The sequence below is a fragment of the Hydractinia symbiolongicarpus genome, chromosome 4 (genome assembly GCF_029227915.1).
Source record: "Hydractinia symbiolongicarpus strain clone_291-10 chromosome 4, HSymV2.1, whole genome shotgun sequence".
NCBI classification, from domain to species: domain Eukaryota; kingdom Metazoa; phylum Cnidaria; class Hydrozoa; order Anthoathecata; family Hydractiniidae; genus Hydractinia; species Hydractinia symbiolongicarpus.
The window spans coordinates 33436073-33460941 of record NC_079878.1 but is presented as its reverse complement, the minus strand read 5'-3'; positions in this window follow the sequence as shown (position 1 = coordinate 33460941).

Here is a 24869-nt window from a genome sequence, read left to right as displayed (position 1 = left end):
AAAATATTTTCATATTTGATGGGACGCTGAATAAAATAAGTTTAATCGCCGGCAAACGAAAATCCGCGATTTCCCGTAAATCCCGGACTCGGCCCGTATAGTCAAAAGTATACAAAGAAAGTACCCAGGGAGTAAACTCATTTCCCGAACGATTTTTTAAATTATTTTTTCACCACTAAAACGCATGAGACTTGTAGTTTTCAAAAATGTTTTCATTTTTGATGAGACGCTGAATAAAAGCAGTTTAATCGCCGGCAAACGAAAATCCGAGATTTCCCGTAAATCCCGGACTCGGCCCGTATAGTCAAAAGTATACAAATAAAGTACCCAGGGAGTAAACTCATTTCCCGAACGATTTTTTAAATTATTTTTTCACCACTAAAACGCATGAGACTTGTAGTTTTAAAAAATGTTTTCATTTTTGATGAGACGCTTAATGAAAAAGGTTTAATCGCCGGCAAACGAAATCCCGCGTTTTCCCGTAAATCCGGGGCTTGGCCGTATAGTCGAATGTATACAAAGAAAGTACCCAGGGAGTAAACTCATTTCCCGAACGATTTTTTAAATTTTTTTTTCAACACTAAAACGCATGAGACTTGTAGTTTTCAAAAATATTTTCATTTTTGATGACACGGTTAATGAAAGAGGTTTAATCGCAGGAAAACGAAAACTCGCGATTTCCCGTAAATCCCGGGCTTGGCCCGTATAGTCGAATGTATACAAAGAAAATACCCTGTGAGTAAACTCATTTCCAGAACGATTTTTTAAATTATTTTTTCACCACTAAAACGCATAAGACTTGTAGTTTTTAAAAATGTTTTCATTTTTGATGAGACGCTGAATAAAAGAAGTTTAATCGCCGGCAAACGAAAATCCGCGATTTCCCGTAAATCCCGGACTCGGCCCGTATAGTCAAAAGTATACAAAGAAAGTACCCAGGGAGTAAACACATTTCCAGAACGATTTTTTAAATTATTTTTTCACCACTAAAACGCATAAGACTTGTAGTTTTTAAAAATTTTAAAAATGTTTTCATTTTTGATGAGACGCTTAATGAAAGAGGTTTAATCGCCGGCAAACGAAATCCCGCGTTTTCCCGTAAATCCGGGGCTTGGCCGTATAGTCGAATGTATACAAAGAAAGTACCCAGGGAGTAAACTCATTTCCCGAACGATTTTTTAATTTTTTTTTTCAACACTAAAACGCATGAGACTTGTAGTTATCAAAAATATTTTCATATTTGATGGGACGCTGAATAAAAGAAGTTTAATCGCCGGCAAACGAAAATCCGCGATTTCCCGTAAATCCCGGACTCGGCCCGTATAGTCAAAAGTATACAAAGAAAGTACCCAGGGAGTAAACTCATTTCCCGAACGATTTTTTAAATTATTTTTTCACCACTAAAACGCATGAGACTTGTAGTTTTCAAAAATGTTTTCATTTTTGATGAGACGCTGAATAAAAGCAGTTTAATCGCCGGCAAACGAAAATCCGAGATTTCCCGTAAATCCCGGACTCGGCCCGTATAGTCAAAAGTATACAAATAAAGTACCCAGGGAGTAAACTCATTTCCCGAACGATTTTTTAAATTATTTTTTCACCACTAAAACGCATGAGACTTGTAGTTTTAAAAAATGTTTTCATTTTTGATGAGACGCTTAATGAAAAAGGTTTAATCGCCGGCAAACGAAATCCCGCGTTTTCCCGTAAATCCGGGGCTTGGCCGTATAGTCGAATGTATACAAAGAAAGTACCCAGGGAGTAAACTCATTTCCCGAACGATTTTTTAAATTTTTTTTTCAACACTAAAACGCATGAGACTTGTAGTTTTCAAAAATATTTTCATTTTTGATGACACGCTTAATGAAAGAGGTTTAATTGCCGGAAAACGAAAACCCGCGATTTCCCGCAAATCCAGGGCTTGGCCCGTTTAGTCGAATGTATACAAAGAAAGTACCCTGTGAGTAAACTCATTTCCAGAACGATTTTTTAAATTATTTTTTCACCACTAAAACGCATCAGACTTGTAGATTTTAAAAATGTTTACATTTTTGATGAGACGCTGAATAAAAGAAGTTTAATCGCCGGCAAACGAAAACCCGCGATTTCCCGTAAATCCCGGCTTGGCCCGTATAGTCAAAAGTATACAAAGAAATTACCCAGGGAGTAAACTTATTTCCCGAACGATTTTTTAAATTATTTTTTCACCACTAAAACGCATGAGACTTGTAGTTTTTAAAAATGTTTTCATTTTTGATGAGACGCTGAATAAAAGAAGTTTAATCGCCGGCAAACGAAAACCCGCGATTTCCCGTAAATCCCGGCTTGGCCCGTATAGTCAAAAGTATACAAAGAAAGTACCCAGGGAGTAAACTCATTTCCCGAACGATTTTTTAAATTATTTTTTCACCACTAAAACGCATGAGACTTGAAGTTTTCAAAAATGTTTTCATTTTTGATGAGACGCTGAATAAAAGCAGTTTAATCGCCGGCAAACGAAAATCCGAGATTTCCCGTAAATCCCGGACTCGGCCCGTATAGTCAAAAGTATACAAATAAAGTACCCAGGGAGTAAACTCATTTCCCGAACGATTTTTTAAATTATTTTTTCACCACTAAAACGCATGAGACTTGTAGTTTTAAAAAATGTTTTCATTTTTGATGAGACGCTTAATGAAAAAGGTTTAATCGCCGGCAAACGAAAATCCGAGATTTCCCGTAAATCCCGGACTCGGCCCGTATAGTCAAAAGTATACAAATAAAGTACCCAGGGAGTAAACTCATTTCCCGAACGATTTTTTAAATTATTTTTTCAACACTAAAACGCATGAGACTTGTAGTTTTCAAAAATATTTTCATTTTTGATGAGACGCTGAATAAAAGCAGTTTAATCGCCGGCAAACGAAAATCCGAGATTTCCCGTAAATCCCGGACTCGGCCCGTATAGTCAAAAGTATACAAATAAAGTACCCAGGGAGTAAACTCATTTCCCGAACGATTTTTTAAATTATTTTTTCACCACTAAAACGCATGAGACTTGTAGTTTTAAAAAATGTTTTCATTTTTGATGAGACGCTTAATGAAAAAGGTTTAATCGCCGGCAAACGAAATCCCGCGTTTTCCCGTAAATCCGGGGCTTGGCCGTATAGTCGAATGTATACAAAGAAAGTACCCAGGGAGTAAACTCATTTCCCGAACGATTTTTTAAATTTTTTTTTCAACACTAAAACGCATGAGACTTGTAGTTTTCAAAAATATTTTCATTTTTGATGACACGGTTAATGAAAGAGGTTTAATCGCAGGAAAACGAAAACTCGCGATTTCCCGTAAATCCCGGGCTTGGCCCGTATAGTCGAATGTATACAAAGAAAGTACCCTGTGAGTAAACTCATTTCCAGAACGATTTTTTAAATTATTTTTTCACCACTAAAACGCATAAGACTTGTAGTTTTTAAAAATGTTTTCATTTTTGATGAGACGCTGAATAAAAGAAGTTTAATCGCCGGCAAACGAAAATCCGCGATTTCCCGTAAATCCCAGACTCGGCCCGTATAGTCAAAAGTATACAAAGAAAGTACCCAGGGAGTAAACTCATTTCCAGAACGATTTTTAAAATTATTTTTTCACCACTAAAACGCATAAGACTTGTAGTTTTTAAAAATTTTAAAAATGTTTTCATTTTTGATGAGACGCTTAATGAAAGAGGTTTAATCGCCGGCAAACGAAATCCCGCGTTTTCCCGTAAATCCGGGGCTTGGCCGTATAGTCGAATGTATACAAAGAAAGTACCCAGGGAGTAAACTCATTTCCCGAACGATTTTTTAAATTTTTTTTTCAACACTAAAACGCATGAGACTTGTAGTTATCAAAAATATTTTCATATTTGATGGGACGCTGAATAAAAGAAGTTTAATCGCCGGCAAACGAAAATCCGCGATTTCCCGTAAATCCCGGACTCGGCCCGTATAGTCAAAAGTATACAAAGAAAGTACCCAGGGAGTAAACACATTTCCAGAACGATTTTTTAAATTATTTTTTCACCACTAAAACGCATAAGACTTGTAGTTTTTAAAAATTTTAAAAATGTTTTCATTTTTGATGAGACGCTTAATGAAAGAGGTTTAATCGCCGGCAAACGAAAATCCGAGATTTCCCGTAAATCCCGGACTCGGCCCGTATAGTCAAAAGTATACAAATAAAGTACCCAGGGAGTAAACTCATTTCCCGAACGATTTTTTAAATTATTTTTTCAACACTAAAACGCATGAGACTTGTAGTTTTCAAAAATATTTTCATTTTTGATGAGACGCTGAATAAAAGCAGTTTAATCGCCGGCAAACGAAAATCCGAGATTTCCCGTAAATCCCGGACTCGGCCCGTATAGTCAAAAGTATACAAATAAAGTACCCAGGGAGTAAACTCATTTCCCGAACGATTTTTTAAATTATTTTTTCACCACTAAAACGCATGAGACTTGTAGTTTTAAAAAATGTTTTCATTTTTGATGAGACGCTTAATGAAAAAGGTTTAATCGCCGGCAAACGAAATCCCGCGTTTTCCCGTAAATCCGGGGCTTGGCCGTATAGTCGAATGTATACAAAGAAAGTACCCAGGGAGTAAACTCATTTCCCGAACGATTTTTTAAATTTTTTTTTCAACACTAAAACGCATGAGACTTGTAGTTTTCAAAAATATTTTCATTTTTGATGACACGGTTAATGAAAGAGGTTTAATCGCAGGAAAACGAAAACTCGCGATTTCCCGTAAATCCCGGGCTTGGCCCGTATAGTCGAATGTATACAAAGAAAGTACCCTGTGAGTAAACTCATTTCCAGAACGATTTTTTAAATTATTTTTTCACCACTAAAACGCATAAGACTTGTAGTTTTTAAAAATGTTTTCATTTTTGATGAGACGCTGAATAAAAGAAGTTTAATCGCCGGCAAACGAAAATCCGCGATTTCCCGTAAATCCCGGACTCGGCCCGTATAGTCAAAAGTATACAAAGAAAGTACCCAGGGAGTAAACTCATTTCCAGAACGATTTTTAAAATTATTTTTTCACCACTAAAACGCATAAGACTTGTAGTTTTTAAAAATTTTAAAAATGTTTTCATTTTTGATGAGACGCTTAATGAAAGAGGTTTAATCGCCGGCAAACGAAATCCCGCGTTTTCCCGTAAATCCGGGGCTTGGCCGTATAGTCGAATGTATACAAAGAAAGTACCCAGGGAGTAAACTCATTTCCCGAACGATTTTTTAAATTTTTTTTTCAACACTAAAACGCATGAGACTTGTAGTTATCAAAAATATTTTCATATTTGATGGGACGCTGAATAAAAGAATTTTAATCGCCGGCAAACGAAAATCCGCGATTTCCCGTAAATCCCGGACTCGGCCCGTATAGTCAAAAGTATACAAAGAAAGTACCCAGGGAGTAAACACATTTCCAGAACGATTTTTTAAATTATTTTTTCACCACTAAAACGCATAAGACTTGTAGTTTTTAAAAATTTTAAAAATGTTTTCATTTTTGATGAGACGCTTAATGAAAGAGGTTTAATCGCCGGCAAACGAAATCCCGCGTTTTCCCGTAAATCCGGGGCTTGGCCGTATAGTCGAATGTATACAAAGAAAGTACCCAGGGAGTAAACTCATTTCCCGAACGATTTTTTAATTTTTTTTTTCAACACTAAAACGCATGAGACTTGTAGTTATCAAAAATATTTTCATATTTGATGGGACGCTGAATAAAAGAAGTTTAATCGCCGGCAAACGAAAATCCGCGATTTCCCGTAAATCCCGGACTCGGCCCGTATAGTCAAAAGTATACAAAGAAAGTACCCAGGGAGTAAACTCATTTCCCGAACGATTTTTTAAATTATTTTTTCACCACTAAAACGCATGAGACTTGTAGTTTTAAAAAATGTTTTCATTTTTGATGAGACGCTTAATGAAAAAGGTTTAATCGCCGGCAAACGAAATCCCGCGTTTTCCCGTAAATCCGGGGCTTGGCCGTATAGTCGAATGTATACAAAGAAAGTACCCAGGGAGTAAACTCATTTCCCGAACGATTTTTTAAATTTTTTTTTCAACACTAAAACGCATGAGACTTGTAGTTTTCAAAAATATTTTCATTTTTGATGACACGCTTAATGAAAGAGGTTTAATTGCCGGAAAACGAAAACCCGCGATTTCCCGTAAATCCAGGGCTTGGCCCGTTTAGTCGAATGTATACAAAGAAAGTACCCTGTGAGTAAACTCATTTCCAGAACGATTTTTTAAATTATTTTTTCACCACTAAAACGCATCAGACTTGTAGATTTTAAAAATGTTTACATTTTTGATGAGACGCTGAATAAAAGAAGTTTAATCGCCGGCAAACGAAAACCCGCGATTTCCCGTAAATCCCGGCTTGGCCCGTATAGTCAAAAGTATACAAAGAAAGTACCCAGGGAGTAAACTTATTTCCCGAACGATTTTTTAAATTATTTTTTCACCACTAAAACGCATGAGACTTGTAGTTTTTAAAAATGTTTTCATTTTTGATGAGACGCTGAATAAAAGAAGTTTAATCGCCGGCAAACGAAAACCCGCGATTTCCCGTAAATCCCGGCTTGGCCCGTATAGTCAAAAGTATACAAAGAAAGTACCCAGGGAGTAAACTCATTTCCCGAACGATTTTTTAAATTATTTTTTCACCACTAAAACGCATAAGACTTGTAGTTTTCAAAAATGTTTTCATTTTTGATGAGACGCTGAATAAAAGAAGTTTAATCGCCGGCAAACGAAAACCTGCGATTTCCCGTAAATCCCGTACTCGGCTCGTATAGTCAAAAGTATACAAAGAAAGTACCCAGGGAGTAAACTCATTTCCCAAACGATTTTTTAAATTTTTTTTTCAACACTAAAACGCATGAGACTTGTAGTTTTCAAAAATATTTTCATTTTTGATGACACGGTTAATGAAAGAGGTTTAATCGCAGGAAAACGAAAACTCGCGATTTCCCGTAAATCCCGGGCTTGGCCCGTATAGTCGAATGTATACAAAGAAAGTACCCTGTGAGTAAACTCATTTCCAGAACGATTTTTTAAATTATTTTTTCACCACTAAAACGCATAAGACTTGTAGTTTTTAAAAATGTTTTCATTTTTGATGAGACGCTGAATAAAAGAAGTTTAATCGCCGGCAAACGAAAATCCGCGATTTCCCGTAAATCCCGGACTCGGCCCGTATAGTCAAAAGTATACAAAGAAAGTACCCAGGGAGTAAACACATTTCCAGAACGATTTTTTAAATTATTTTTTCACCACTAAAACGCATAAGACTTGTAGTTTTTAAAAATTTTAAAAATGTTTTCATTTTTGATGAGACGCTTAATGAAAGAGGTTTAATCGCCGGCAAACGAAATCCCGCGTTTTCCCGTAAATCCGGGGCTTGGCCGTATAGTCGAATGTATACAAAGAAAGTACCCAGGGAGTAAACTCATTTCCCGAACGATTTTTTAATTTTTTTTTTTAACACTAAAACGCATGAGACTTGTAGTTATCAAAAATATTTTCATATTTGATGGGACGCTGAATAAAAGAAGTTTAATCGCCGGCAAACGAAAATCCGCGATTTCCCGTAAATCCCGGACTCGGCCCGTATAGTCAAAAGTATACAAAGAAAGTACCCAGGGAGTAAACTCATTTCCCGAACGATTTTTTAAATTATTTTTTCACCACTAAAACGCATGAGACTTGTAGTTTTCAAAAATGTTTTCATTTTTGATGAGACGCTGAATAAAAGCAGTTTAATCGCCGGCAAACGAAAATCCGAGATTTCCCGTAAATCCCGGACTCGGCCCGTATAGTCAAAAGTATACAAATAAAGTACCCAGGGAGTAAACTCATTTCCCGAACGATTTTTTAAATTATTTTTTCACCACTAAAACGCATGAGACTTGTAGTTTTAAAAAATGTTTTCATTTTTGATGAGACGCTTAATGAAAAAGGTTTAATCGCCGGCAAACGAAATCCCGCGTTTTCCCGTAAATCCGGGGCTTGGCCGTATAGTCGAATGTATACAAAGAAAGTACCCAGGGAGTAAACTCATTTCCCGAACGATTTTTTAAATTTTTTTTTCAACACTAAAACGCATGAGACTTGTAGTTTTCAAAAATATTTTCATTTTTGATGACACGCTTAATGAAAGAGGTTTAATTGCCGGAAAACGAAAACCCGCGATTTCCCGTAAATCCAGGGCTTGGCCCGTTTAGTCGAATGTATACAAAGAAAGTACCCTGTGAGTAAACTCATTTCCAGAACGATTTTTAAAATTATTTTTTCACCACTAAAACGCATCAGACTTGTAGATTTTAAAAATGTTTACATTTTTGATGAGACGCTGAATAAAAGAAGTTTAATCGCCGGCAAACGAAAACCCGCGATTTCCCGTAAATCCCGGCTTGGCCCGTATAGTCAAAAGTATACAAAGAAAGTACCCAGGGAGTAAACTTATTTCCCGAACGATTTTTTAAATTATTTTTTCACCACTAAAACGCATGAGACTTGTAGTTTTTAAAAATGTTTTCATTTTTGATGAGACGCTGAATAAAAGAAGTTTAATCGCCGGCAAACGAAAACCCGCGATTTCCCGTAAATCCCGGCTTGGCCCGTATAGTCAAAAGTATACAAAGAAAGTACCCAGGGAGTAAACTCATTTCCCGAACGATTTTTTAAATTATTTTTTCACCACTAAAACGCATGAGACTTGAAGTTTTCAAAAATGTTTTCATTTTTGATGAGACGCTGAATAAAAGCAGTTTAATCGCCGGCAAACGAAAATCCGAGATTTCCCGTAAATCCCGGACTCGGCCCGTATAGTCAAAAGTATACAAATAAAGTACCCAGGGAGTAAACTCATTTCCCGAACGATTTTTTAAATTATTTTTTCACCACTAAAACGCATGAGACTTGTAGTTTTAAAAAATGTTTTCATTTTTGATGAGACGCTTAATGAAAAAGGTTTAATCGCCGGCAAACGAAATCCCGCGTTTTCCCGTAAATCCGGGGCTTGGCCGTATAGTCGAATGTATACAAAGAAAGTACCCAGGGAGTAAACTCATTTCCCGAACGATTTTTTAAATTTTTTTTTCAACACTAAAACGCATGAGACTTGTAGTTTTCAAAAATATTTTCATTTTTGATGACACGCTTAATGAAAGAGGTTTAATTGCCGGAAAACGAAAACCCGCGATTTCCCGTAAATCCAGGGCTTGGCCCGTATAGTCGAATGTATACAAAGAAAGTACCCAGGGAGTAAACTTATTTCCCGAACGATTTTTTAAATTATTTTTTCACCACTAAAACGCATGAGACTTGTAGTTTTTAAAAATGTTTTCATTTTTGATGAGACGCTGAATAAAAGAAGTTTAATCGCTGGCAAACGAAAACCCGCGATTTCCCGTAAATCCCGGGCTTGGCACGTATAGTCGAATGTATACAAAGAAAGTACCCTGTGAGTAAACTCATTTCCAGAACGATTTTTTAAATTATTTTTTCACCACTAAAGCCCATGAGACTTGTAGTTTTTAAAAATGTTTTCATTTTTGATGAGACGCTGAATAAAAGAAGTTTAATCGCCGGCAAACGAAAACCCGCGATTTCCCGTAAATCCCGGCTTGGCCCGTATAGTCAAAAGTATACAAAGATAGTACCCAGGGAGTAAAATCATTTCCCGAACGATTTTTTAAATTATTTTTTCACCACTAAAACGCATGAGACTTGTAGTTTTCAAAAATGTTTTCATTTTTGATGACACGCTGAATAAAAGAAGTTTAATCGCCGGCAAACGAAAACCCGCGACTTCCCGTAAATCCCGACTTGGCCCGTATAGTCAAAAGTATACAAAGAAAGTACCCAGGGAGTAAACTCATTTCCCGAACGATTTTTTAAATTATTTTTTCACCACTAAAACGCATGAGACTTGTAGTTTTCAAAAATGTTTTCATTTTTGATGACACGCTGAATAAAAGAAGTTTAATCGCCGGCAAACGAAAACCCGCGATTTCCCGTAAATCCCGACTTGGCCCGTATAGTCAAAAGTATACATAGAAAGTACCCAGGGAGTAAACTCATTTCCCGAACGATTTTTTAAATTATTTTTTCACCACTAAAACGCATGAGACTTGTAGTTTTCAAAAATGTTTTCATTTTTGATGAGACGCTGAATAAAAGAAGTTTAATCGCCGGCAAACGAAAACCCGCGATTTCCCGTAAATCCCGACTTGGCCCGTATAGTCAAAAGTATACATAGAAAGTACCCAGGGAGTAAACTCATTTCCCGAACGATTTTTTAAATTATTTTTTCACCACTAAAACGCATGAGACTTGTAGTTTTCAAAAATGTTTTCATTTTTGATGAGACGCTGAATAAAAGAAGTTTAATCGCCGGCAAACGAAAAACCGGGATTTCCCGTAAATCCCGGGCTTGGCCCGTATAGTCAAAAGTATACATAGAAAGTACCCAGGGAGTAAACTCATTTCCCGAACGATTTTTTAAATTATTTTTTCACCACTAAAACGCATGAGACTTGTAGTTTTCAAAAATGTTTTCATTTTTGATGAGACGCTGAATAAAAGAAGTTTAATCGCCGGCAAACGAAAAACCGGGATTTCCCGTAAATCCCGGGCTTGGCCCGTATAGTCGAATGTATACAAAGAAAGTACCCAGGGAGTAAACTCATTTCCCGAACGATTTTTCAAATTATTTTTTCACCACTAAAACGCATGAGACTTGTAGTTTTTAAAAATGTTTTCATTTTTGGTGGGACGCTGAATAAAAGCAGTTTAATCGCCGGCAAACGAAAACCTGCGATTTCCCTAAATCCCGGATTCGGCCCGTATAGTCAAAAGTATACAAAGAAAGTACCCAGGGAGTAAACTCATTTCCAGAACGATTTTTTAAATTATTTTTTCACCACTAAAACGCATAAGACTTGTAGTTTTTAAAAGTGTTTTCATTTTTGATGAGACGCTGAATAAAAGAAGTTTAATCGTCGGCAAACGAAAACCCGCGATTTCCCGTAAATCCCGGGCTTGGCCCGTATAGTCAAAAGTATACAAAGAAAGTACCCAGGGAGTAAACTCATTTCCCGAACGATTTTTTATTTTATTTTTTTACCACTAAACGCATGAGACTTGTAGTTTTCAAAAATATTTTCATATTTGATGGGACGCTGAATAAAAGAAGTTTACTCGCCGGCAAACGAAAACCCGCGATTTCCCGTAAATCCCGGGCTTGGCCCGTATAGTCGAATGTATACAAAGAAAGTACCCTGTGAGTAAACTCATTTCCAGAACGATTTTTTAAATTATTTTTTCACCACTAAAACGCATAAGACTTGTAGTTTTTAAAAATGTTTTCATTTTTGATGAGAAGCTGAATAAAAGAAGTTTAATCGCCGGCAAACGAAAACCCGCGATTTCCCGTAAATCCCGACTTGGCCCGTATAGTCAAAAGTATACAAAGAAAGTACCCAGGGAGTAAACTCATTTCCCGAACGATTTTTTAAATTATTTTTTCACCACTAAAACGCATGAGACTTGTAGTTTTCAAAAATGTTTTCATTTTTGATGAGACGCTGAATAAAAGAAGTTTAATCGCCGGCAAACGAAAACCCGCGATTTCCCGTAAATCCCGGGCTTGGCACGTATAGTCGAATGTATACATAGAAAGTACCGTGTGAGTAAACTCATTTCCATTACGATTTTTTAAATTATTTTTTCACCACTAAAACGCATAAGACTTGTAGTTTTTAAAATTGTTTTCATTTTTGATGAGACGCTGAATAAAAGAAGTTTAATCGCCGGCAAACGAAAACCCGAGATTTCCCGTAAATCCCGGCTTGGCCCGTATAGTCAAAAGTATACAAAGAAAGTACCCAGGGAGTAAACTCATTTCCCGAACGATTTTTTAAATTATTTTTTCACCACTAAAACGCATGAGACTTGTAGTTTTCAAAAATGTTTTCATTTTTGATGAGACGCAGAATAAAAGAAGTTTAATCGCCGGCAAACGAAAACCCGCGATTTCTCGTAAATCCCGGGCTTGGCACGTACAGTCAAATGTATACAAAGAAAGTACCCTGTGAGTAAACTCATTTCCAGAACGATTTTTTAAATTATTTTTTCACCACTAAAACGCATAAGACTTGTAGTTTTTAAAAATGTTTTCATTTTTGATGAGACGCTGAATAAAAGAAGTTTATTCGCCGGCAAACGAAACCCGCGATTTCCCGTAAATCCCGGCCTGGCCCGTATAGTCAAAAGTATACAAAGAAAGTACCCAGGGAGTAAACTCATTTCCCGAACGATTCTTTAAATTATTTTTTCACCACTAAAACGCATGACACTTGTAGTTTTCAAAAATGTTTTCATTTCTGGTGGGACGCTGAATAAAAGCAGTTTAATCGCCGGCAAACGAAAACCAGCGATTTCCCTAAATCCCGGACTCGGCCCGTATAGTCAAAAGTATACAAAGAAAGTACCCAGGGAGTAAACTCATTTCCAGAACGATTTTTTAAATTATTTTTTCACCACTAAAACGCATAAGACTTGTAGTTTTTAAAAGTGTTTTCATTTTTGATGAGACGCTGAATAAAAGAAGTTTAATCGCCGGCAAACGAAAACCCGCGATTTCCCGTAAATCCCGGGCTTGGCCCGTATAGTCAAAAGTATACAAAGAAAGTACCCAGGGAGTAAACTCATTTCCCGAACGATTTTTTATATTAATTTTTTACCACTAAACGCATGAGACTTGTAGTTTTCAAAAATATTTTCATATTTGATGGGACGCTGAATAAAAGAAGTTTAATCGCCGGCAAACGAAAATCCGCGATTTCCCATAAATCCCGGACTCGGCCCGTATAGTCAAAAGTATACAAAGAAAGTACCCAGGGAGTAAACTCATTTCCCGAACGATTTTTTAAATTATTTTTTCACCACTAAAACGCATGAGACTTGTAGTTTTCAAAAATGTTTTCATTTTTGATGAGACGCAGAATAAAAGAAGTTTAATCGCCGGCAAACGAAAACCCGCGATTTCTCGTAAATCCCGGGCTTGGCACGTACAGTCAAATGTATACAAAGAAAGTACCCAGGGAGTAAACTCATTTCCCGAACGATTTTTTAAATTATTTTTTCACCACTAAAACGCATGAGACTTGTAGTTTTCAAAAATGTTTTCATTTTTGATGACACGCTGAATAAAAGAAGTTTAATCGCCGGCAAACGAAAACCCGCGATTTCCCGTAAATCCCGACTTGGCCCGTATAGTCAAAAGTATACATAGAAAGTACCCAGGGAGTAAACTCATTTCCCGAACGATTTTTTAAATTATTTTTTCACCACTAAAACGCATGAGACTTGTAGTTTTCAAAAATGTTTTCATTTTTGATGAGACGCTGAATAAAAGAAGTTTAATCGCCGGCAAACGAAAACCCGCGATTTCCCGTAAATCCCGACTTGGCCCGTATAGTCAAAAGTATACATAGAAAGTACCCAGGGAGTAAACTCATTTCCCGAACGATTTTTTAAATTATTTTTTCACCACTAAAACGCATGAGACTTGTAGTTTTCAAAAATGTTTTCATTTTTGATGAGACGCTGAATAAAAGAAGTTTAATCGCCGGCAAACGAAAAACCGGGATTTCCCGTAAATCCCGGGCTTGGCCCGTATAGTCAAAAGTATACATAGAAAGTACCCAGGGAGTAAACTCATTTCCCGAACGATTTTTTAAATTATTTTTTCACCACTAAAACGCATGAGACTTGTAGTTTTCAAAAATGTTTTCATTTTTGATGAGACGCTGAATAAAAGAAGTTTAATCGCCGGCAAACGAAAAACCGGGATTTCCCGTAAATCCCGGGCTTGGCCCGTATAGTCGAATGTATACAAAGAAAGTACCCAGGGAGTAAACTCATTTCCCGAACGATTTTTCAAATTATTTTTTCACCACTAAAACGCATGAGACTTGTAGTTTTTAAAAATGTTTTCATTTTTGGTGGGACGCTGAATAAAAGCAGTTTAATCGCCGGCAAACGAAAACCTGCGATTTCCCTAAATCCCGGATTCGGCCCGTATAGTCAAAAGTATACAAAGAAAGTACCCAGGGAGTAAACTCATTTCCAGAACGATTTTTTAAATTATTTTTTCACCACTAAAACGCATAAGACTTGTAGTTTTTAAAAGTGTTTTCATTTTTGATGAGACGCTGAATAAAAGAAGTTTAATCGTCGGCAAACGAAAACCCGCGATTTCCCGTAAATCCCGGGCTTGGCCCGTATAGTCAAAAGTATACAAAGAAAGTACCCAGGGAGTAAACTCATTTCCCGAACGATTTTTTATTTTATTTTTTTACCACTAAACGCATGAGACTTGTAGTTTTCAAAAATATTTTCATATTTGATGGGACGCTGAATAAAAGAAGTTTACTCGCCGGCAAACGAAAACCCGCGATTTCCCGTAAATCCCGGGCTTGGCCCGTATAGTCGAATGTATACAAAGAAAGTACCCTGTGAGTAAACTCATTTCCAGAACGATTTTTTAAATTATTTTTTCACCACTAAAACGCATAAGACTTGTAGTTTTTAAAAATGTTTTCATTTTTGATGAGAAGCTGAATAAAAGAAGTTTAATCGCCGGCAAATGAAAACCCGCGATTTCCCGTAAATCCCGACTTGGCCCGTATAGTCAAAAGTATACAAAGAAAGTACCCAGGGAGTAAACTCATTTCCCGAACGATTTTTTAAATTATTTTTTCACCACTAAAACGCATGAGACTTGTAGTTTTCAAAAATGTTTTCATTTTTGATGAGACGCTGAATAAAAGAAGTTTAATCGCCGGCAAACGAAAACCCGCGATTTCCCGTAAATCCCGGGCTTGGCACGTATAGTCGAATGTATACATAGAAAGTACCGTGTGAGTAAACTCATTTCCATTACGATTTTTTAAATTATTTTTTCACCACTAAAACGCATAAGACTTGTAGTTTTTAAAATTGTTTTCATTTTTGATGAGACGCTGAATAAAAGAAGTTTAATCGCCGGCAAACGAAAACCCGAGATTTCCCGTAAATCCCGGCTTGGCCCGTATAGTCAAAAGTATACAAAGAAAGTACCCAGGGAGTAAACTCATTTCCCGAACGATTTTTTAAATTATTTTTTCACCACTAAAACGCATGAGACTTGTAGTTTTCAAAAATGTTTTCATTTTTGATGAGACGCAGAATAAAAGAAGTTTAATCGCCGGCAAACGAAAACCCGCGATTTCTCGTAAATCCCGGGCTTGGCACGTACAGTCAAATGTATACAAAGAAAGTACCCTGTGAGTAAACTCATTTCCAGAACGATTTTTTAAATTATTTTTTCACCACTAAAACGCATAAGACTTGTAGTTTTTAAAAATGTTTTCATTTTTGATGAGACGCTGAATAAAAGAAGTTTAATCGCCGGCAAACGAAAACCCGCGATTTCCCGTAAATCCCGGGCTTGGCCCGTATAGTCAAAAGTATACAAAGAAAGTACCCAGGGAGTAAACTCATTTCCCGAACGATTTTTTATATTAATTTTTTACCACTAAACGCATGAGACTTGTAGTTTTCAAAAATATTTTCATATTTGATGGGACGCTGAATAAAAGAAGTTTAATCGCCGGCAAACGAAAATCCGCGATTTCCCATAAATCCCGGACTCGGCCCGTATAGTCAAAAGTATACAAAGAAAGTACCCAGGGAGTAAACTCATTTCCCGAACGATTTTTTAAATTATTTTTTCACCACTAAAACGCATGAGACTTGTAGTTTTCAAAAATGTTTTCATTTTTGATGAGACGCAGAATAAAAGAAGTTTAATCGCCGGCAAACGAAAACCCGCGATTTCTCGTAAATCCCGGGCTTGGCACGTACAGTCAAATGTATACAAAGAAAGTACCCTGTGAGTAAACTCATTTCCAGAACGATTTTTTAAATTATTTTTTCACCACTAAAACGCATAAGACTTGTAGTTTTTAAAAATGTTTTCATTTTTGATGAGACGCTGAATAAAAGAAGTTTAATCGCCGGCAAACGAAACCCGCGATTTCCCGTAAATCCCGGCCTGGCCCGTATAGTCAAAAGTATACAAAGAAAGTACCCAGGAAGTAAACTCATTTCCCGAACGATTTTTTAAATTATTTTTTCACCACTAAAACGCATGAGACTTGTAGTTTTCAAAAATGTTTTCATTTTTGGTGGGACGCTGAATAAAAGCAGTTTAATCGCCGGCAAACGAAAACCAGCGATTTCCCTAAATCCCGGACTCGGCCCGTATAGTCAAAAGTATACAAAGAAAGTACCCAGGGAGTAAACTCATTTCCAGAACGATTTTTTAAATTATTTTTTCACCACTAAAACGCATAAGACTTGTAGTTTTTAAAAGTGTTTTCATTTTTGATGAGACGCTGAATAAAAGAAGTTTAATCGCCGGCAAACGAAAACCCGCGATTTCCCGTAAATCCCGGGCTTGGCCCGTATAGTCAAAAGTATACAAAGAAAGTAACCAGGGAGTAAACTCATTTCCCGAACGATTTTTTATGTTATTTTTTTACCACTAAACGCATGAGACTTGTAGTTTTCAAAAATATTTTCATATTTGATGGGACGCTGAATAAAAGAAGTTTAATCGCCGGCAAACGAAAATCCGCGATTTCCCATAAATCCCGGACTCGGCCCGTATAGTCAAAAGTATACAAAGAAAGTACCCAGGGAGTAAACTCATTTCCCGAACGATTTTTTAAATTATTTTTTCACCACTAAAACGCATGAGACTTGTAGTTTTCAAAAATGTTTTCATTTTTGATGAGACGCTGAATAAAAGAAGTTTAATCGCCGGCAAACGAAACCCGCGATTTCCCGTAAATCCTGGGCTTGGCCCGTATAGTCAAAAGTATACAAAGAAAGTACCCAGGGAGTAAACTCATTTCCCGAACGATTTTTTATATTATTTTTTTACCACTAAACGCATGAGATTTGTAGTTTTCAAAAATATTTTCATATTTGATGGGACGCTGAATAAAAGAAGTTTAATCGCCGGCAAACGAAAACCCGCGATTTCCCGTAAATCCCGGCTTGGCCCGTATAGTCAAAAGTATACAAAGAAAGTACCCAGGGAGTAAACTCATTTCCCGAACGATTTTTTAAATTATTTTTTCACCACTAAAACGCATGAGACTTGTAGTTTTTAAAAATGTTTTCATTTTTGATGAGACGCTGAATAAAAGAAGTTTAATCGCCGGCAAACGAAAACCCGCGATTTCCCGTAAATCCCGGGCTTGGCCCGTATAGTCAAATGTACACAAAGAAAGTACCCAGGGAGTAAACTCTTTTCCCGAGCGATTTTTTATATTATTTTTTTACCACTAAACGCATGAGACTTGTAGTTTTCAAAAATATTTTCATATTTGATAGGACGCTGAATAAACGAAGTTTAATCGCCGGCAAACGAAAACCAGCGATTTCCCTAAATCCCGGACTCGGCCCGTATAGTCAAAAGTATACAAAGAAAGTACCCAGGGAGTAAACTCATTTCCAGAACGATTTTTTAAATTATTTTTTCACCACTAAAACGCATAAGACTTGTAGTTTTTAAAAGTGTTTTCATTTTTGATGAGACGCTGAATAAAAGAAGTTTAATCGCCGGCAAACGAAAACCCGCGATTTCCCGTAAATCCCGGGCTTGGCCCGTATAGTCAAAAGTATACAAAGAAAGTACCCAGGGAGTAAACTCATTTCCCGAACGATTTTTTATATTAATTTTTTACCACTAAACGCATGAGACTTGTAGTTTTCAAAAATATTTTCATATTTGATGGGACGCTGAATAAAAGAAGTTTAATCGCCGGCAAACGAAAATCCGCGATTTCCCATAAATCCCGGACTCGGCCCGTATAGTCAAAAGTATACAAAGAAAGTACCCAGGGAGTAAACTCATTTCCCGAACGATTTTTTAAATTATTTTTTCACCACTAAAACGCATGAGACTTGTAGTTTTCAAAAATGTTTTCATTTTTGATGAGACGCAGAATAAAAGAAGTTTAATCGCCGGCAAACGAAAACCCGCGATTTCTCGTAAATCCCGGGCTTGGCACGTACAGTCAAATGTATACAAAGAAAGTACCCTGTGAGTAAACTCATTTCCAGAACGATTTTTTAAATTATTTTTTCACCACTAAAACGCATAAGACTTGTAGTTTTTAAAAATGTTTTCATTTTTGATGAGACGCTGAATAAAAGAAGTTTAATCGCCGGCAAACGAAACCCGCGATTTCCCGTAAATCCCGGCCTGGCCCGTATAGTCAAAAGTATACAAAGAAAGTACCCAGGAAGTAAACTCATTTCCCGAACGATTTTTTAAATTATTTTTTCACCACTAAAACGCATGAGACTTGTAGTTTTCAAAAATGTTTTCATTTTTGGTGGGACGCTGAATAAAAGCAGTTTAATCGCCGGCAAACGAAAACCAGCGATTTCCCTAAATCCCGGACTCGGCCCGTATAGTCAAAAGTATACAAAGAAAGTACCCAGGGAGTAAACTCATTTCCAGAACGATTTTTTAAATTATTTTTTCACCACTAAAACGCATAAGACTTGTAGTTTTTAAAAGTGTTTTCATTTTTGATGAGACGCTGAATAAAAGAAGTTTAATCGCCGGCAAACGAAAACCCGCGATTTCCCGTAAATCCCGGGCTTGGCCCGTATAGTCAAAAGTATACAAAGAAAGTAACCAGGGAGTAAACTCATTTCCCGAACGATTTTTTATGTTATTTTTTTACCACTAAACGCATGAGACTTGTAGTTTTCAAAAATATTTTCATATTTGATGGGACGCTGAATAAAAGAAGTTTAATCGCCGGCAAACGAAAATCCGCGATTTCCCATAAATCCCGGACTCGGCCCGTATAGTCAAAAGTATACAAAGAAAGTACCCAGGGAGTAAACTCATTTCCCGAACGATTTTTTAAATTATTTTTTCACCACTAAAACGCATGAGACTTGTAGTTTTCAAAAATGTTTTCATTTTTGATGAGACGCTGAATAAAAGAAGTTTAATCGCCGGCAAACGAAACCCGCGATTTCCCGTAAATCCTGGGCTTGGCCCGTATAGTCAAAAGTATACAAAGAAAGTACCCAGGGAGTAAACTCATTTCCCGAACGATTTTTTATATTATTTTTTTACCACTAAACGCATGAGATTTGTAGTTTTCAAAAATATTTTCATATTTGATGGGACGCTGAATAAAAGAAGTTTAATCGCCGGCAAACGAAAACCCGCGATTTCCCGTAAATTCCGGCTTGGCCCGTATAGTCAAAAGTATACAAAGAAAGTACCCAGGGAGTAAACTCATTTCCCGAACGATTTTTTAAATTATTTTTTCACCACTAAAACGCATGAGACTTGTAGTTTTTAAAAATGTTTTCATTTTTGATGAGACGCTGAATAAAAGAAGTTTAATCGCCGGCAAACGAAAACCCGCGATTTCCCGTAAATCCCGGGCTTGGCCCGTATAGTCAAATGTACACAAAGAAAGTACCCAGGGAGTAAACTCTTTTCCCGAGCGATTTTTTATATTATTTTTTTACCACTAAACGCATGAGACTTGTAGTTTTCAAAAATATTTTCATATTTGATAGGACGCTGAATAAACGAAGTTTAATCGCCGGCAAACGAAAATCCCGGACTCGGCCCGTATAGTCAAAAGTATACAAAGAAAGTACCCAGGGAGTAAACTCATTTCCCGATCGATTTTTTAAATTATTTTTTCACCACTAAAACGCATAAGACTTGTAGTTTTCAAAAATGTTTTCATTTTTGATGAGACGCTGAATAAAAGCAGTTTAATCGCCGGCAAACGAAAACCTGCGATTTCCCTAAATCCCGGACTCGGCCCGTATAGTCAAAAGTATACAAAGAAAGTACCCAGGGAGTAAACTCATTTCCAGAACGATTTTTTAAATTATTTTTTCACCACTAAAACGCATAAGACTTGTAGTTTTTAAAAATGTTTTCATTTTTGATGAGACGCTGAATAAAAGAAGTTTAATCGCCGGCAAACGAAAACCCGCGATTTCCCGTAAATCCCGGGCTTGGCCCGTATAGTCAAAAGTATACAAAGAAAGTACCCAGGGAGTAAACTCATTTCCCTAACGATTTTTTATATTATTTTTTTACCACTAAACGCATGAGACTTGTAGTTTTCAAAAATATTTTCATATTTGATGGGACGCTGAATAAAAGAAGTTTAATCGCCGGCAAACGAAAATTCGCGATTTCCCGTATATCCCGGACTCGGCCCGTATAGTCAAAAGTATACAAAGAAAGTACCCGGGGAGTAAACTCATTTCCCGAACGATTTTTTAAATTATTTTTTCACCACTAAAACGCATGAGACTTGTAGTTTTCAAAAATGTTTTCATTTTTGATGAGACGCTGAATAAAAGCAGTTTAATCGCCGGCAAACGAAAACCTGCGATTTCCCTAAATCCCGGACGCGGCCCGTATAGTCAAAAGTATACAAATAAAGTACCCAGGGAGTAAACTCATTTCCAGAACGATTTTTTAAATTATTTTTTCACCACTAAAACGCATAAGACTTGTAGTTTTTAAAAATGTTTTCATTTTTGATGAGACGCTGAATAAAAGAAGTTTAATCGCCGGCAAACGAAAACCCGCTATTTCCCGTAAATCCCGGGCTTGGCCCGTATAGTCAAAAGTATACAAAGAAAGTACCCAGGAAGTAAACTCATTTCCCGAACGATTTTTTATATTATTTTTTTACCACTAAACGCATGAGACTTGTAGTTTTCAAAAATATTTTCATATTTGATGGGACGCTGAATAAAAGAAGTTTAATCGCCGGCAAACGAAAATCCGCGATTTCCCGTAAATCCCGGACTCAGCCCGTATAGTCAAAAGTATACAAAGAAAGTACCCGGGGAGTAAACTCATTTCCCGAACGATTTTTTAAATTATTTTTTCACCACTAAAACGCATGAGACTTGTAGTTTTCAAAAATGTTTTCATTTTTGATGAGACGCTGAATAAAAGAAGTTTAATCGCCGGCAAACGAAAACCCGCGATTTCCCGTAAATCCCGGGCTTGGCATGTATAGACGAATGTATACATAGAAAGTACCGTGTGAGTAAACTCATTTCCAGAACGATTTTTTAAATTATTTTTTCACCACTAAAACGCATAAGACTTGTAGTTTTTAAAAATGTTTTCATTTTTGATGAGACGCTGAATAAAAGAAGTTTAATCGCCGGCAAACGAAAACCCGCGATTTCCCGTAAATCCCGGCTTGGCCCGTATAGTCAAAAGTATACAAAGAAAGTACCCAGGGAGTAAACTCATTTCCCGAACGATTTTTTAAATTATTTTTTCACCACTAAAACGCATGAGACTTGTAGTTTTCAAAAATGTTTTCATTTTTGATGAGACGCAGAATAAAAGAAGTTTAATCGCCGGCAAACGAAAACCCGCGATTTCCCGTAAATCCCGGGCTTGGCCCGTATAGTCAAAAGTATACAAAGAAAGTACCCGGGGAGTAAACTCATTTCCCGAACGATTTTTTAAATTATTTTTTCACCACTAAAACGCATGAGACTTGTAGTTTTCAAAAATGTTTTCATTTTTGATGAGACGCTGAATAAAAGAAGTTTAATCGCCGGCAAACGAAAATCCTCGATTTCCCATAAATCCCGGACTCGGCCCGTATAGTCAAAAGTATACAAAGAAAGTACCCAGGGAGTAAACTCATTTCCCGAACGATTTTTTAAATTATTTTTTCACCACTAAAACGCATGAGACTTGTAGTTTTCAAAAATGTTTTCATTTTTGATGAGACGCAGAATAAAAGAAGTTTAATCGCCGGCAAACGAAAACCCGCGATTTCTCGTAAATCCCGGGCTTGGCACGTACAGTCAAATGTATACAAAGAAAGTACCCTGTGAGTAAACTCATTTCCAGAACGATTTTTTAAATTATTTTTTCACCACTAAAACGCATAAGACTTGTAGTTTTTAAAAATGTATTCATTTTTGATGAGACGCTGAATAAAAGAAGTTTAATCGCCGGCAAACGAAACCCGCGATTTCCCGTAAATCCCGGCCTGGCCCGTATAGTCAAAAGTATACAAAGAAAGTACCCAGGGAGTAAACTCATTTCCCGAACGATTTTTTAAATTATTTTTTCACCACTAAAACGCATGAGACTTGTAGTTTTCAAAAATGTTTTCATTTTTGGTGGGACGCTGAATAAAAGCAGTTTAATCGCCGGAAAACGAAAACCAGCGATTTCCCTAAATCCCGGACTCGGCCCGTATAGTCAAAAGTATACAAAGAAAGTACCCAGGGAGTAAACTCATTTCCCGAACGATTTTTTAAATTATTTTTTCACCACTAAAACGCATGAGACTTGTAGTTTTCAAAAATGTTTTCATTTTTGATGAGACGCAGAATAAAAGAAGTTTAATCGCCGGCAAACGAAAACCCGCGATTTCTCGTAAATCCCGGGCTTGGCACGTGCAGTACAAAGAAAGTACCCTGTGAGTAAACTCATTTCCAGAACGATTTTTTAAATTATTTTTTCACCACTAAAACGCATAAGACTTGTAGTTTTTAAAAATGTTTTCATTTTTGATGAGACGCTGAATAAAAGAAGTTTAATCGCCGGCAAACGAAACCCGCGATTTCCCGTAAATCCCGGCCTGGCCCGTATAGTCAAAAGTATACAAAGAAAGTACCCAGGGAGTAAACTCATTTCCCGAACGATTTTTTAAATTATTTTTTCACCACTAAAACGCATGAGACTTGTAGTTTTCAAAAATGTTTTCATTTTTAGTGGGACGCTGAATAAAAGCAGTTTAATCGCCGGAAAACGAAAACCAGCGATTTCCCTAAATCCCGGACTCGGCCCGTATAGTCAAAAGTATACAAAGAAAGTACCCAGGGAGTAAACTCATTTCCAGAACGATTTTTTAAATTATTTTTTCACCACTAAAACGCATAAGACTTGTAGTTTTTAAAAGTGTTTTCATTTTTGATGAGACGCTGAATAAAAGAAGTTTAATCGCCGGCAAACGAAAACCCGCGATTTCCCGTAAATCCCGGGCTTGGCCCGTATAGTCAAAATTATACAAAGAAAGTAACCAGGGAGTAAACTCATTTCCCGAACGATTTTTTAAATTATTTTTTCACCACTAAAACGCATAAGACTTGTAGTTTTTAAAAATGTTTTCATTTTTGATGAGACGCTGAATAAAAGAAGTTTAATCGCCGGCAAACGAAACCCGCGATTTCCCGTAAATCCCGGCCTGGCCCGTATAGTCAAAAGTATACAAAGAAAGTACCCAGGGAGTAAACTCATTTCCCGAACGATTTTTTAAATTATTTTTTCACCACTAAAACGCATGAGACTTGTAGTTTTCAAAAATGTTTTCATTTTTAGTGGGACGCTGAATAAAAGCAGTTTAATCGCCGGAAAACGAAAACCAGCGATTTCCCTAAATCCCGGACTCGGCCCGTATAGTCAAAAGTATACAAAGAAAGTACCCAGGGAGTAAACTCATTTGCAGAACGATTTTTTAAATTATTTTTTCACCACTAAAACGCATAAGACTTGTAGTTTTTAAAAGTGTTTTCATTTTTGATGAGACGCTGAATAAAAGAAGTTTAATCGCCGGCAAACGAAAACCCGCGATTTCCCGTAAATCCCGGGCTTGGCCCGTATAGTCAAAATTATACAAAGAAAGTAACCAGGGAGTAAACTCATTTCCCGAACGATTTTTTATATTATTTTTTTACCACTAAACGCATGAGACTTGTAGTTTTCAAAAATATTTTCATATTTGATGGGACGCTGAATAAAAGAAGTTTAATCGCCGGCAAACGAAAATCCGCGATTTCCCATAAATCCCGGACTCGGCCCGTATAGTCAAAAGTATACAAAGAAAGTACCCAGGGAGTAAACTCATTTCCCGAACGATTTTTTAAATTATTTTTTCACCACTAAAACGCATGAGACTTGTAGTCTTCAAAAATGTTTTCATTTTTGATGAGACGCTGAATAAAAGAAGTTTAATCGCCGGCAAACGAAACCCGCGATTTCCCGTAAATCCTGGGCTTGGCCCGTATAGTCAAAAGTATACAAAGAAAGTACCCAGGGAGTAAACTCATTTCCCGAACGATTTTTTATATTATTTTTTTACCACTAAACGCATGAGATTTGTAGTTTTCAAAAATATTTTCATATTTGATGGGACGCTGAATAAAAGAAGTTTAATCGCCGGCAAACGAAAACCCGCAATTTCCCGTAAAACCCGGCTTGGCCCGTATAGTCAAAAGTATACAAAGAAAGTACCCAGGGAGTAAACTCATTTCCCGAACGATTTTTTAAATTATTTTTTCACCACTAAAACGCATGAGACTTGTAGTTTTTAAAAATGTTTTCATTTTTGATGAGAAGCTGAATAAAAGAAGTTTAATCGCCGGCAAACGAAAACCCGCGATTTCCCGTAAATCCCGGGCTTGGCCCGTATAGTCAAAAGTATACAAAGAAAGTACCCAGGGAGTAAACTCTTTTCCCGAGCGATTTTTTATATTATTTTTTTACCACTAAACGCATGAGACTTGTAGTTTTCAAAAATATTTTCATATTTGATAGGACGCTGAATAAAGGAAGTTTAATCGCCGGCAAACGAAAATCCCGGACTCGGCCCGTATAGTCAAAAGTATACAAAGAAAGTACCCAGGGAGTAAACTCATTTCCCGATCGATTTTTTAAATTATTTT